The sequence below is a fragment of the Talpa occidentalis genome, unplaced genomic scaffold (assembly GCF_014898055.3).
Source record: "Talpa occidentalis isolate TD23 unplaced genomic scaffold, MPIMG_talOcc4v2.1 talOcc4.10, whole genome shotgun sequence".
Lineage (NCBI taxonomy): Eukaryota > Metazoa > Chordata > Mammalia > Eulipotyphla > Talpidae > Talpa > Talpa occidentalis.
In genome coordinates this window covers 28,511,950-28,527,957 of record NW_023600993.1, presented here as the reverse complement: position 1 = coordinate 28,527,957, position 16,008 = coordinate 28,511,950, and the positions used below count along the sequence as shown (strand labels likewise).

Genomic DNA, 16,008 nt, shown 5'->3' with positions numbered 1-16,008 from the left:
CACACTCATAATAAAGAATATTAATTAAAACAATGGAGTATTGACTTGGAAACAGACTAATAGATGATCAGTCAGACAAAATAGCCCAGAGACAGACCCATATATGTGTAGTAGTAGCATGGGCCATAATGGAGGGGATAGTTATTAAAATAACCTGGGTGGACTACTGGAAAGAAAGACAAAGATCATAGAGCACAACAAGGATAATAATAGCAAACATCATTAAGGAGCAACACAAGCCCTATTCAAGGACTTTATGCATTTAACTCTTTTAATTCTCATAACTCATAATAGCCTCATTTTGCAAATAAGGAAGCAGAAATAAGGAGAAGTCAGATAACCCACCAAGCACATAGTTCTAGTAAATGGAGTCCCCAGGACCCAATGAGGGTGGACTAATCTGTATTCCTAATCTGTTTTCATTCCACATGTACCACCTCTATTAGAGATCTTTAGTCTTGCCTAGAATTTTGCTCTTCTCTCTCAAGTCAGGAGTTAATGCTTTCCTCTGAGTGTAGAGTCACACACTACAAACAATGGCTTCTGTGTCCATTCATCCACAGCAGCAAAAACACATATAACTACCAAAGCAGTCTCTAAGGATATCTTCATCCATTTGCCCTCCCTTGTCCATTTGTCTCCTTGGCAACCAAAATGTTTACATATTAATACAATGCGTGTTGAACAGTATCAGTTCTTGTTGGGAAACCAGTTCCAGGTAATGAAAGCTGCATACAGAAATTTATTTCAAATCAGAGTGCTTTTCCACAGAAAGTAGCATCTTTGCAAAATCCAGGACTGATTTGGGAACCTGCTGAGGCTTTAGAAAAAAATAGTAGCCTAAAAGGATCCTAATTGTCTTGGAGTTGACAACCCATTAAGGAAGTCAAAACGAAGCCTTCATTGCTTTGCTTTGTTCCAGGAAATGAAGACAAACTAAAGTGGTTCAACTGTCTCACAGACTTATACAAAAGCTGTTTCTGATTAAACAAACTACCTGTCCCCAGGGAAGGGGAGGGAACAAGTATGACACAAGATTAGTCTCCTTCACGCACAGATAAAACATTTAACAAATGTTTTAGAAGTAAAAACCTTGTTTATCATATTGGAGCCAGATAAAGATGCAAGAAGTACAGAATTTTCTGAGTGCAATTTTAATAACATGACATTGTTCATTTTCTTACATCTAAATTATACAATGCATTGTTTTAACTTGCGGACACATAAACTTAGACTAGACTTGCATGTATTGATAAATAAATAATTTCATAATTCTCTATAGGCAGGAGGCAAGAGAATCAAGAAAAAGGAACCAAAGTCATTAATTTATCTCCTTTTTCATCTGTTTCCCCACTCAAATAGGTCACTTATCCATCCCCTACTTAGAGACCTCTAGCTACAGAATGAGGTCCTTTCTTCTCAGTTAAGATGGCACAGAAGGTTCCTCATGATTTGGTTAGGGTCTACTTTTCCCCTTTATCTCCCACTACCAACTCCACTACCAACCTGCAGTAGGTCAGAAACATCATCCAATGATCAAAAGATGCCCCTTTGAAGATGCTTTTCATCTTTCTAGCACAGTTGTTTGGCAAACTCACATTCAGCTAAATAACCCAGCTAACACCTTACCTTGTCAAAGAATCTGCCCCTCCTCTGGGCTGTTACTGAAATTTGTACCCCCTCCTACTGGCGGACATATCACATTATGTTATAACAGTGTTGCTGAGTGGCTGTGAGCTCAGCTTGAATTCTTTGAGGGACAGATTTTTGTCTGAATCCACTCCTGCTGTACACTCCACTCAAAGAGTGAGTGTTAACTGTGATTGAATTGAAAGTGTCTTTAAAATCCCCATGTGCTTCAGTGTCCTGGGTTATTAAGGAGGACTCAGGCTGCTTTTGTGAGATCTTGGTAGGGCTGTTTTAAGAATTAAGATTTTAATGTAAAGTGATCTTTCCAGAGACAGTGTTATTTTGTCAAGGTATGCTAAATTTTATTATTTTTTGCCTTTCTTAAACAGATGTTTGTGATGTAAGAAATAAGGATTATATTTTCTCCTTTGTGAAAGCAATGGATTCTGATGTACACATGTGTAGCTCAAACAAATTTCTGTCTTGTGTGTCTTTCCTGAATGTAGAGAAGGCAACCGATCTTTCAGATTTGAGTTGTCTTATAGAAAAATCTAAATGTTAATTTGACTTATGATCATAGCAGAGCACAAAAGCAGAGAACCTAAATTACCTGATGGGCTGGTTTATTGCTGTACTGAGTGGAAGGTAAAAGCAGCTACGCTGCCTTGGGCTCTGTAAGGGTATCAAGCTCAGGGAAACTAAGAGACCAAACCAGAAATAACATGCACTACATAGCTACATATTTAGATGCCCAGTGGACAATTCAGAGAAGTCAAGGTGTCAGAGAGAATTTGAAAGTTGTTGCAGATTCAGTGTCAGTTGAAGGCACCTGAGAAGGATGTGATTGCCTTGGGGGCAACAAGTTGAAAGGGTACAACTATGCCTTGGGACACTCCCACCTTTACAGGAGGGGATAGGAGGAGTGATTGGCAAAGAATACAGAGAAGAATCACAGAGGTAGAAAGGAAACTAGTTATCATTGAAGTCACAGGGGTGTTTCTATAGAGGGAGTGGTCAACTTTGTAGAATGTATCTGAGAATGATACAATACAAAGATTATAAAGAGTGCATTAGGGGCCTCCCCTGTGGCGCAGCAGTTGAGCGCTGGGTTGCGAAGCTGCCCGCAGCCTCTGCAGCACTGGTTCGATCCCCAGCTGCTCCCCAGCCACTGGAGGAGGGTCCCACATGGCGCGCAGACCTCTCCTGCCACCCGCTGCTCCCCTCAGCAGTGTATTTCAGTCAGTCTGCCTGTTCTGTTCCCCACTATGTCTCTGGTGAATCCTCTTACCCCTGCCCCCACATCTCTGGCCTGTATCCCAGCTCTTGTATGCATAAATAAATAAATCTTTTTAAAAAAAGAGTACATTAAATTAAATGGTATGGTAATAATTGATGACATTAACAAAAAATATTTCCATTGAATGGTTGAAACAGATGTTAGATTAGAGATTTTGTGAAGAGAATATAGGCTGAGGATTTAGAGAGAGAAACTATAGGCAACTCAGGCCAGAAAATGGATTACAAAGGGGAGAAGAGTACCGGTAGCTAAAGAAGTGTGTGGTTTCCAGAGGGTGTTATTTTTTTTTGAGGGGGTGGGGGTGGGAGTAGGATGGTGATTGGTTGATTTTTTTTAATGTTTTTGTTATAATGAGATGATTGAGAGGATGTATAAGTGCTGATGGGAAGGGCCTAACAGGAAGAGCTTGAACTAAAATAAAAAAAATAATAATAATTAGTGACCTTGAGGAAAGCCTGAGGAAGGGGAATCTAGAGCACATGTAAAAGGTTGGCCTTTGTTGGAAGAGTCACATAGTTGGCTATATGAAGTGCCCATCTAATTACTCCCTTTTTTCCAGTGAAATGTGAGGCTAGGGCATCAGCTAAAAATGAGTGTTAAGAAAAATAGAATGGAATTTAAAAAGATTTTAAAGACCAAACTGCCAGGTAGCTTTGATAACTTAGATGAGGTCACTGACCATTAATTTGTAGTAGTGCCAAGCTGCCCTATCGTGTTTTTCTCCAATTGTTCTCGGCAGCCTGGGTGCAGACATGGAGAAAACACATAGGTTCATTCAGGGTTGCCAGAGAATTTGCAGGAGAATAACTGAAATGATGGCTCCTTGAAACTGTCGGTAATATGAAGAAATCAGTAGGCAGCAATGGGTAATTGATGAATGGCTAGGTGAGTGGATTCCTAAATGGTGGGGAAACGGAGGGACAAGTAAACTGGAAGTACTTAGTGGAAGAGTAGTTGTAGTGAGATTCTTAATGAAGTTGAAAGAAAGCACAGTGATGAATGAGAGGCTAGATGATGGCACTATTTGATTCAATGATGAAGTAGCTGAAAGTATTGACAAGTTCTACAGCATGACAATGGATAAATGGCAGAGAACAGTTCATTCACAAGATCATTAAAGTCATCTGTGTTGATGGAGGCAGTGGGTGTGGAGGAGGAGAGGGGAGTCTGGCAGCAAAATCATCACTGCGGGAGAGGGTGACTGAGAGAGAAACTATAGGCAACTCAGGCCAGAAAATGGATTACAAAGGGGAGAAGAGTACTGGTAGCTAAAGAAGTGTGTGGTTTCCCGAGGGTGTTATTTGTGAAGCCTGACATGAGGAATTGAGCACTGGCTCCCACATGTGGCCTGATAACTATGAATGAAGGACAGGGGGCCTCAAAGTGGCTGTGGGAGGACATTACTCCCACTCTCAAATCTGAAGCTACTTGGAGTGTAAAAGTGACCCCCATTTGACAAGCTGACAGAAGAAACCTTGCTCTCAGAAGACTAGCTGGATTCCATGAAGACAAAGAGAATGGAAGGACTGTTCTGAATTCCTCTTAAGGATATAGGGGGAAGAAGTTTCCTTTTCTACTTCACTGACCATAGTTTGTGGGTTTGTCAAAGGGCGACAAAGGTGGCTTGGGGCATAGTCCTTCAAAAGCAGACACCTTTTCTTCTTCTACGCTTATTTCTAGAATATCTTCAGACACCTGGAATAGTCTTTTAAAGTATTTAATTCTTATTGAAATTAGAGTCTTTTGCTGATTCTACATTCTACTTTGACACTCTGAATACCAGTATTCATTACATAATAATTCAGATGCAAATCCAAGAGTACAAGAGATTGGTTCGTACCTGTATTTTCATCCGTACACATCTGGTGATTAGATCTCTGTTATGAGCTTGTCTTGGTATCATTTGCCTCTTTTTTTCCCCCTAAAAGTGAAGCAGTAGAATGTGTTCTGGTTAATTTACTGTTTTGATTACTTGGGTTGTAATTAATTCAAGTGTGTTTAACACCTGTTCACTCTCCCAGCCCTAGGAAGGTTCATGTTTGATCTAGGTGGTGTCTATCAGTTTGGAAGCAGGAGAAGGATATAATCACAGAATTGTAGGCAACTTTTTAAGTCCATGTTATCATTATAGGGCACAAATGCTAAATGTCCTGTCATTCAATAAAAAATCTTTAGTCATATGTCTGGTCTCTACAAACCTGTCTATAATACTAATTACTCAAATTCCAGGATCTGGCTCTAAAAATGAAAGTTTTCACAATTAAGTAAAACATGTCAAGAGAAGAGATAAAGGAATAACCTCCTCCCCTAGAGCTCTGGAAAAGAGGTGGCTCTTTGCATTACACATTCATGAAGGAATTCAATTTGACAAGGCATTAAATTGCGAAGCTCTACAGAATAACAATCTTGTTTTCTAGTGTGACTCATTCATTCCATTTTCCCATTTTTCTTAATATATACCAGATCTTGGAAGTGTTGTTTGAACAAGGGGGTCTGATAAGATCATGAAGAATCTAGCCAAAAATAACCTCCACACGGAATCTATAATTTCAGTTGGTTTTCTTAATTGGCCATGTTTTCTAGAATAATGATGTAATTGACAACTCTACATCAATGTAAATCTTTGTAAGGTTTGTCTGTCAAAGCAGATGAGGATCACTGGCATGTTCCTCTCCTCCCACCTGCTTGACAGAGTAATAGAACTATGATTCTGCAAGCTTTCTATTAAAAAAAAAAATTGATCAATCATGATATGGTACCTAGTATTCAGTGAATGTGCTCCACTGAAAACAACCACAATAACTGAACAAAAAATATCAAACAATTGTTTGCAGATACTGAATGACAAAAATGGAAGGGCCTTGATCCCATGTCACAGAAGAAGCAAATCCCACATCTATCCTAGTTTTCTTCCTGAAACTATTTTTCAATCTGTTGTAGAGGGGAAAAGAACTCAAGCAGAGAGAGGAAGAAAAAATTATCAGAGGAAGGGGTGGCGGAGAGGGGATAAAGTAAAAAGTAACAAGAAATTAATAAGAAGATAAGTATAATTTCCCTCAGATACTTGGTAATTTCCAAAGTTGTACAATTGCAGGGTGAGTCTGTGGGAATGCAAGAGAAAAAAAAAGTTGCTAAGAGGCTGATAACTGAGTAGAAATATCAGAGCTCACACATCAGTGGGGATAAAAAACATTGTAAGACCTTGGTGAGAATGTTTTCAGTTGAAGCCTCAGAAAGATCTTAGTAAGGGCAAAGAAGAAATAGGTCTGCCTTAACAAGGCCTACAGCCAAGCTTTGACACGATTAAGGAGACCCTCCAATAATTTAACATAACCCACAACCTCTGTAACATATTATCTACAACACCCAGCATACAATAGAAATTACCAGATGTATGAAAAAATAGAAAAAGGGAACTGAAGTCAAGAGAATAAAAAAATGGTCCATAGAAGCAGACTCAGAAATGATTGTTATTGAAATGACAAAGAAAGTAGAAAAAAGATGGACAGAATGGGTGACAAGATGCGACAAAAAAAAATAAGAAAATGTCCTTAAAAATCAAACCAGGGCCTCCCTGGTGGCGCGGGGGTTGGGGCACAACCTATGAAGCTGTCCGCAATGACTGCAGCATGAGTTCGATCCCCAGCTGGCCAGGGAGCAACCCACATGGTGCGGCAGACCTCTCCTGTCTTGCCCGCTGCTCCCCTCAGCACTGTACTTCGGTCAATCTGCCTGTTCTGTTCCCCACTCTGTCTCTGGTGACTCCTCTCACTGCCTCCACACTTCTGGCCTGTGCCCCAGCTCTTGTATGCATAAAATAAATAAAATCTTTTTTTAAAAAAGTCAATTTAAGAAAAGAGGAGGTAAAAAATGTAGGTAGGTACTAGCTCTCTACTTCAGCCACATTCAGTTACATCAATGCTCTGTGTGTTTCCTTCTGCCTTGGATATTTGCTAATACTCCTCGTTCCAGAAATACCCTCCCTACCTTGTTTTCATGTGTTGCCAGCTTGAAGATACAAGAAAAATATCCCTCCCTCACAGGAAATCTTCTGACCCAGGCTGTTAAGTTTCAGGTATCCTTATGACACCATCCTACAGAGATCTGTGCTTTTTCTCCTCTGCGTTTATCATTGTTGGGGTGGCTGCACGAGTCTTTTCTTGCTGTCATGAAAATGTCAATTCAGTGCTTTGTCTGCCATTTTATTTGTCTGCCAGGTACCAGATCAGTGCTTGCCACAGGGATTCTCAACACTTGTTGAATGAATAAAGAAAAGGAGGTTGATCCACACTTGGGAAGGATCCAGACAAATACCTGCATGTGGACATCCAGGTAACTCGGACTTCTTTAATATATACTACATAATGGAGGCATAGAAGTTATTCTGTATATGGCTATTTGGAAACTTGCATATAAATAAAGCATTCCCTATAGGTAAGTATAAGACAAACCATACAGAAAAAAAGCTTTTTCATCTCTCTACGACTACAAAGATACATGAATTTGACATCCACAATTTAGTTAACATAATCTTAACCAGCAGGTTTTACTCACTGCAAAGAATTTAGTAACTTTATTAAGGAACCAATTTATCTTGAAGAAATAGGAATTACAGTATCAGGAGAAGGTTAGAGCAATCACATCTTTTTTCCCAGGGAACTGTAACTTTTGAGGAAGATTTGGAACAAGATTTTTGGGATTCACAACTAGGGTCTGGTTTCTGTGTTTCCTACAGAGTCTCTGCAAATAAACTGTGAACTCACTATTTTATGTAACAGCTATAGCCATTATTCCTTTTGCCTATGATTAATATTGGAGGTTTACCTTAACTCACAGCTTTGCTCTTTAATATTTCTCAAGTCTAGTATGTAAATATATTTGCTTCCTCTAAGTGCCTGAGCCAATTTCTATGCACAAATCAGCAAGAACACCATGTCCATAACTGCACATATTTGCTTCCACTCATGATTTACTCTGCCACGTTTTTACTCTTTGCCTTTGGATTAGATCAGTAAGAGGGCCAGGGCCTTGCCACCCCTCTGCCCCGTCTCCTTCTTAGGCAAAGGAAGTCAGCCATTTTCACTCTTCTCTCTCTTTCTTTCTCTCTCTCTCTCTCTCTCTCTCTCTCTCACACACACACACACACACACACACACACACACATCCCTCTATCTCTGTCACCCAAAATATTGTTTCCCATTACTCATGTGATAAACTGGGAGTCAAGCGGCCATGACATCAGCTTGGGGAGTTGGGGGAAGCACCTACTTCCTGCTCCCATGGGTCTCCCTTTTCTCTAGCAATGCTGGGTAGGCTTTCTTGGCCTTTCCACTGAAACCAACAAATCTTCAGAGCTGGGATGAAGTAGATGGAGAGTTGAGGATAGGAAAAGGAAGAAGGAAGACTCATTAAGACCTCATGTCATAAGCTCTAGACTCACCAACAAAAGGAGCTCTACCTTTACCCAGATTAATACAGTGGTATTGTTGCCCACTGAGAGGAGGTGGTGAGAGGTAAGATTCAAGCCTCTGAATCTCCCACCAAGTCCCTACCAGAGTCAAGTGTCCTTCTCCCTTGAAGCTTCTCTACTTTCTGTTCTTTACCTCTATCGTCTCACTTTTAAATAGTGAGCAAGCTAGCTTTTATACTTAGGCTATTGACTTGTACTCTTTAAAATATTTTGCTTAAAATTATTGTGAAGATTTCTTTCTGCATGTCTCTAAGGTCAAGTATTATTGGTTCAAGAGAGAAATATGTAAGTGAATACTCAGTGTTGTGTTTCAATTATTTTTTAAGATTTGGTTTTTATTTATGTATGCATACAAGAGCTGGGGTGTAGGCCAGAGGTGCAGGGGGAGTGAGAGGATCCAGCAGAGGCAGAGTGAAGAGCAAAACAGGTGGATTAACTGAAATACACTGCTGAGGGGAGCAGCAGGCAAGACAGGAGAGGTCTGCTGCACCATGTAGGTCAGCACCCTGGACAGGAATAGAACTTGTGCTGCAGTGGCTGCTGATATCTTCATAGTCCTGAGACTTAACCCTTTGCGCCACCAGGGAGCTCCTGTGTTTTAATTATTTTTTAAAGATTTACTTCTGCATAGAAGAACTAGTGTAGAGGCCAGAGGTGTGGGGGGTGATAGGATTCACCAGAGACAGAGCGGGGAACAGAACAGGCAGACGGACTGAAATACACTGCTGAGGAGAGCAGGCGAGACAGGAGAGGTCTGCTGTGTTATGTGGGTAACTCCCTGGCTGGGGATCGAACTCGTGCTGCAGAGGCTGTCAATAGCTTCACAGTGCTGTGCCCAACCCTTCACGCCTCTAAGGAGGCCCTGTTTTAATTTTTTAAAGTGCCGTTTTCATCTCTTGGCTAAATGGTAACCACGTCTTACTCTGCACTCTGGTTTCTGTACAAACTCCATTCTTTTTGAAAGCACATTCAGATAGTAAACAGCAATACATAATCCTCAGCCTTTCTTCACACCAAATTTCTGTTAGATTTCTTTTTTAAATATATTTTTCTCAATGTCAGACTATTAAGAGACGGTTTACCCACAGAATTACAGAAACAGTCTTCATCAGCCTGTGAAATATAATAGAACCAAGTGACTATCACATACATCCTTAACATATGTATGAGGCTTGGGACTGGGGTCATGGACTGCCCATATAACAATTGGTTCCTTGAACAGATATTTATCAAGTACCTGCTATGTGCCAGGTGCAGTATTAGGCACTGACAGTAACAGTGAACACGTGGAGTCCTTACAAGGCCTGGGCATGTTCGCTCCTTTTAGGACCTGTAAATAACAGACTATCTTTCTAATGGCTGTCCTTTCCTAAATTGGTGGTCTTACCATGACTGAATAAAAACAAAATCCTGGGCACATTTTTTAAAATATTTTATTTTATATAATTCTTACATCATTTTTCATCTTTGCACAATGTATGCATTTTCATTTTGGTTGTATTCCCCATACAATTGCACCCCCCCTTATTTTGACCCTAGTTCTTCCTCTCCCCACCTCAGCCCCACCCCCCCATAGTGTGTCTCTGGTTTATAGTTGCTTTTGATTTTGATTTTTACTTTGTATTAGTATTTTTCCTGGTCCCTTATTTAGGTTTTCTAAATTCCTGCTATGAGTGAGGTATTTTTCTTTTTCTTTCTTATTTCGCTGGGCATGATCCCTTCTAGCTCATTCCATGTTGCTGCAAACTGCATGTGTTTCTTTTTTGATTGCTGAGTAATATTCCACGGTGTGTATGTACCACATCTTCTTGATCCAGTCATCTATTTTTGAGCATTTGGGTTGTTTCCAGAGCTTACCTATTATAAATAGTGCTGCTATAAACATAGGGGTGCAGGTGTCTGGGCACATTTTTAAACAGGCTAATTTCTTTGCCATCTAGAACATAGCTAATGCCAGCTTTTCACCTAATATGTTAGGGTTAACAGAAGTAAGAGAAACCAGAATGATCTGCACAGCCAGTAGAGGAGGTCACTCTTAGAGCTCACTCACTAGAACCTAATTCCAGGATCCCAATCCCCGACTTCCAGGTCGTGGGAAGCACCTCAGCTCTCATCCACAGGACCCCTGACCTACCAAGCTTTCCATAGACTGGCCTTAGTTCTTTTGGTTGAATGAGGAGACCCTCTTTTTCTACTCCTGGATGACTCATCATGGGAACACATAATCTAAGTGGAAAACTCTTTCTCAAACTCCAGAGTGACTTCTGTGATCCAGATAAGGTAATCAGAATAGCTAGTGCCACATTGTCCAAAAGTTGAGTTCTTCAAGATTAAATAGCACCAAGTGCACAACACCAGTCTTCTAATCTAATTCCACATTTGGGAAAGAAAGTATGTATCTTCCACTCATCCAGGGAACGTTCCTATTTCCTGCCACAATATATTTGCTTCACTACAAAGACCATATAACAAATTAATCAGGGGTCCCACATTCAGATTTATGATGACTTCAGAATTTTCTCTGAGGAAAAAAATGGATGCTTTATATTTGCATATCTAAAGAATCCATTTTAATACTTTCCCAAGACAAAGAAAGTCTGCTGGGAAGTCTCTCCCTCCAGAATGATAATACTGCCAGCCTCCTCCAAACATAAGTTTCCACACATGCAAACAACAAAGTGAGAGTTCTCTTTTCCAGGCAATCGGTCAACATGCTAGAGATGGCTAGTGAGCCTGGGTGGCTGTTCAGGACAGGTCTTTGTTCAACTGTATTTTCAGCACATGGTTGTGCTTAGAAAGAAATTATCACATTTATGAATGGGCACTCAATGAGCAGTAGATGTGAATCCAAAGAATTGAGACTAAATAACTCACTAGATAGACAAGTTTATGTACATATCACTGTAATATTATTAGTCATAATTAAAAGGCAGCACTTTCACACTTTTGGTGACTATTTGGGAATTATCTGTAAAAACCCTGAATTAAAATTTTTTACATTGTCTTGTAAGATTTCCTTTGAAAATCATAGTTAAGTTAGATAAATTAGATAAGCTACACCTGAAATTAAATTTGTACAGTCAAAATTCCAGTATCAATGTGGATATATGTATGACACATGCAAGTATATGCCTTCCAAAACACAACCTGGAGAAAACCTCAGACCAAACCCAAATTGAACAACATTTAACAAAACAACAGATCTTTCATCTTCAAAACGGTCAAGACCCTGAAAGAGACTGACACTCTCAGGGACTGCTTTAGTTTAAAGGAAACTAAAGAGACTTGACAATAAGAGGTGATGCCAGGCCCTGGATAGGCCCCTGGAACGATTGATGAACCCTAGATGTCTACAGAGAATAGTATTTTTTCCATGTTAACTCTGATTTTGAGCATGTTTGCAACTTAATCCCAAATAGCTCTGAAAAAGAATATATATGTGTACATACAGAGAGAATGATAAAGCAAATAAGCAAATACGGTAAAATATCAGCATTTGAGTGATCAAGCACACTTGAAATTTTTGTACTGGCCACCATTTTTCTGTACATCTGGAACAAGTTTTAAAATCCATCAAGGCATTTGCCTGCTATTCAAAATAAACATATGATACCATTCACTGACCATCTGACAGTAGTCTGTTTTCTGCCTCCCTCTTTGAGTCACAAAGCATTAAAATTTCTTTTCCTCATTTTCCTCCTAGCATTAGCCAACTTTTCCCCTTGACACTTAATATTTTCTTTCCTGTCTCTTTCAATCACAAACCCTAAAAAAGCTTCTGTGATTTCTAAGAGCTTCTGTACCAGACAAAGCATACGCAGCTTTCCATGTAAGGTTGCTAGTCTACAGGGAACGACAGTCTAATAAGATTTAGACTTTGTTGTTCCATTAGCATTCCCCACACATAAACCCAGCTATATGAGGGAAGAAATTGTTCTTAGATAAGAAGAAAAACTCATTTTCAAATCATAACAAAAAGTAATAGAAATAGAAAAAGTAGAATCCAATAGCTCCAGGATTCCAGCTCTAGGATCAAGGGGCTTTAAACTTGAGAGAATCTGAGTTAGGCATAGGAGCCTCTCTCCAGGCTCAGACAGTTCCCAAACATTAGCCAGAACTTTCCAGGAGGGTCCTCTGACCACACCAAAATAACCTGGGTGGTCTCTGTTCTTCTTTTCGCCATCCTTTTATGTCCTCCCAGTTTGACTGATATTATAGCAAGTTTCCCAGGGAATTCAATGAAATAGCCCCTGCAAAAATGTGCACTCGCCACCTGAAGTACATGAAGTAAGATAAGAACCAGTGTGAGTCCCTTACCTTCAAGTAGCAGTTGTGTGAAACAGATTCCACGTCTGTACCAGGTCCCTGGGGGGGCTAAGCCTACCTCAATGCATGCAGAATATATAGGGAGAGATTATATATCCGGGTTTTTCATTACACAAGGTGTTTTTGATGGGTTCTCAGCCAAGATCCACTTAAAAACAAAAGCTACACAAAGACTACAAAAAGGCCACACAAAGTTAAAACAAAAGGCCAAAGAAAGACCAAACAAAAGTCAAAGAAAGTTTAAACAAAGAGTGAAACAAAGACAAAACAAAGGCCAAACAAACACTAGAACAAAGACCAAAACAAAGAGCAAAAGAAAATCTAAACAAAAGCTAAACTAAGCTACAACCATATTACACACACATACACACACACACACATATTCCAGCATCCCACCTCCCACATAATCAGCATAGGGGGTCAAACCATCACCAAGTTTCAATCCACACCAACTTTAATCCACATCAAACCACAGACCAGGCTCAACCACACCACACACAGTACACTATACCAAACCATACACCATTCCACATTTATGCCACCCTACCAGAGTGACCATCTCACCCCACCACACTGTACTTCATTCCAACACAAGCCAAACCCATCAACAGTGTTGGAGAGTTACACTGACAAATTCCTATTATTAGACATCTTGTTTCCATACTCTATATAAACACCCCCCCACGCACCCAAGTACACACACACACACACAGAGCTAATGTTCACCCATGCATGGTGACACTTAATTTCACAGGAATACCTTATATTACAACTGAGATTGGTTTTGAAAGATTTTATGACAGTTACCACTTGCTTTCAATTTAGGAAAATGTTTAAAACCATCTCTTAAGAGTGAATGATTTCTATAAATGATGAATCTCATTCAGTCAACATATCATTTTGGTTTCAGTCTTAGACATTGGCACTTCCTTATCATTTTCCTAAAATTTGGAGGTCACACTATTAATTCCTATACTCAGTGCTTCTACTTACTTTCACTTTCTATATGCAGAGCTACACACTGATTTGAAATATAAAATAGTGTGAAAGTAACCCAACCAACAGCAACCTAGCTTCTTTAATTCCCAGAGCTTCATGCAAGACAGTGAGCTATAAATGCCAACATTAATATCAAATTTCCTTTTACGTTCTTGTCTGAGTACATTCAAAAGAGAATCATCCTGGGAAACTTGAAGAGGCAACTCAATGAGAATGTGAACAGCCAATATAAATCTAACTGTACGCTAGCTTCATAGTTCATTAAACATTTTTTCTCTGAATAATGAGTTACAAATTTATGCTGGTTGAGCTGCTCCTACTGTGAGGCCAGCATTTTATTCTGCAGTAGATGTGCCAGAGAGATTGGGAGGGGAGCAAGGTGGCTCAGAGCCTGGACTCTGGAGGACGTGAATGCCCACAGGGTCACTATGTCTGGATGTGTATGCTGACTGTGCCAGTACCTGGCAGAGGTGAGTGCTGATCCATTCATGTCAGCTGGCCCTAAAGTTTGCAGAACAGGAATGGGTGGCGGCTGTAAGGACACATTTCTTGAAGACAAATTTGAGCTATTCATAAAATTCAAAATATATATGATAAATAGAAAGATAGGTAGATAGATGATAGACAGACAGACAGACAGCAAGAAGGACAGAATTTGTAGAATATAAAGATCCATCTTTATTAAGGATTCCTCTGCTTTTCAAACCTCTCCAACCAGTGTCATTGGTGGCACAGTCCTGTGAAGTCCTGTTTTTGAGACTCTATTCCATAATATATGGAGGCCTGTACAGTTTATGCCACGGAAGAATGGAGGTCCCACCAGCCACTCATTCTGCCCTCTCTTTTCATCCTTGTTTCTGCTGGTGCTTGCCCTTCATGCAGAGCGTTCTCAGCTCCAGAGAGGCTGCGTAGGAGCCCACGTCTGAGCCAGTGTCACTCCTCTTGAATGGCAGCTTTGTGTTCCTGAGAGGGGGAGACCTCCCAGGACTCCAGGCGGACTCAGCCAAAATTAAGTGACTTTCTAATATTACAGAGGATTTCTCACAGAAACTGGCTGCTTCTGGCAATCCCCGCATGCTGTGGGTTGAGTGGAGTTCTCTCCAGATATATGTGTTGCAGCCCTACCGCTTAGTACCTCAGAACACAACTATGTTTGGAGAGAGGGCCTTTAAGGAGGTAAATAAGTGAAAATGAGGTCACGAGGGACATCCGATCCAACATAACTGGTGTCCTTATAAAAAGAGGGAATTTAGACTCAGAGACAATCATAGACAGGGGATGATGTGAAGACACATCTTTTAAGAAGATGGTCACCGACAAGCCATGGAGGGAGGCCTGGAACAGATCCTTGTCTCCATGCAGAAGGAGCCAATAGTGCTGACTTGCAGCCTCTAGAACTGTGGGGCAATATTTTCTGTTGTTTAAGTCACCCGCCTGTGGTGCTTTATTCCTCTAAATTTTAATTTAGTTTTTATAATTAACAAAGTAATTGCACAAGTCATAAAAAGTCTTCTGTTGAAAAACAATAGCCCCAATTGCCACCTTACCTCATTCCATAATCCCACTCACCAGAGGAGACCATGTTTAACTTTTTTTTAAGTTATTTTTTTTATATTTCTATATTGGTAAATAATTCACACAGCCATTGGAGACTAATTATACACTTTGTTTCCTTCTGAGGGTTTTCTTTCCTTTACACCCTGATCCTTTCTGTTCTCTCACCCACAAAATACAGTTATATCAATAGGTATTTATATTACAAATATGTAAATATTGCTTATAGGGCCTTGTTATCAATTCTATTTCCTTTCTCTTAACAAATTTACCTGGAGTAAAAAATTACTGGTTTTGGTTTTATTTATTTGAATTTGCTGAGTTTTTATTTATTTACCATTTATTTTTTCCCAAATATTCCAACAGATTCAAACATTTATCAGTGATTCTTTAAGCATTCCAGTATATCAAATAATCATTTACTCCTTCTATTGTCTTTCATAATCTTCTGTATTCTTTTTTTTTTTTTTTTTTTTTTTTTTTCTTCTGTATTCTTACTATTCTTATTTTGTTTTCGGGGGTTTTTTGTATTCTTATTTTGTTTCTAGACTGGTTGTTCTCTATGTCAAGCACAGGATGGAAACTTTATTGCTTTGCTGTAAGGGGTCACCTGTCTCCCAGATTCCAGGTCATTTTCATTTTTTGTTTGCTCTCTTATTTTCCCAAAGTATGCCTTCTAGTAGCTTTCTTAGAAAGGATATATAGTGAATGAACTTTTATTTTTGACTGCTTG

General features: G+C 39.7%; 1 protein-coding gene across 3 annotated transcripts in view; it reads right to left on the bottom strand.

Moving 5' to 3' along the window:
* Window positions 1-16,008, bottom strand: part of MOBP (myelin associated oligodendrocyte basic protein) — a 53,347-nt gene that overhangs the window by 18,885 nt on the left and 18,454 nt on the right. For all 3 annotated transcript variants that reach the window (XR_008551078.1, XR_008551082.1, XM_054693237.1), the window contains exon 3: window positions 4,767-4,847. The gene's annotated coding sequence lies outside the window, so the exon portion shown is untranslated. The remainder of the gene's footprint in view (window positions 1-4,766; window positions 4,848-16,008) is intronic.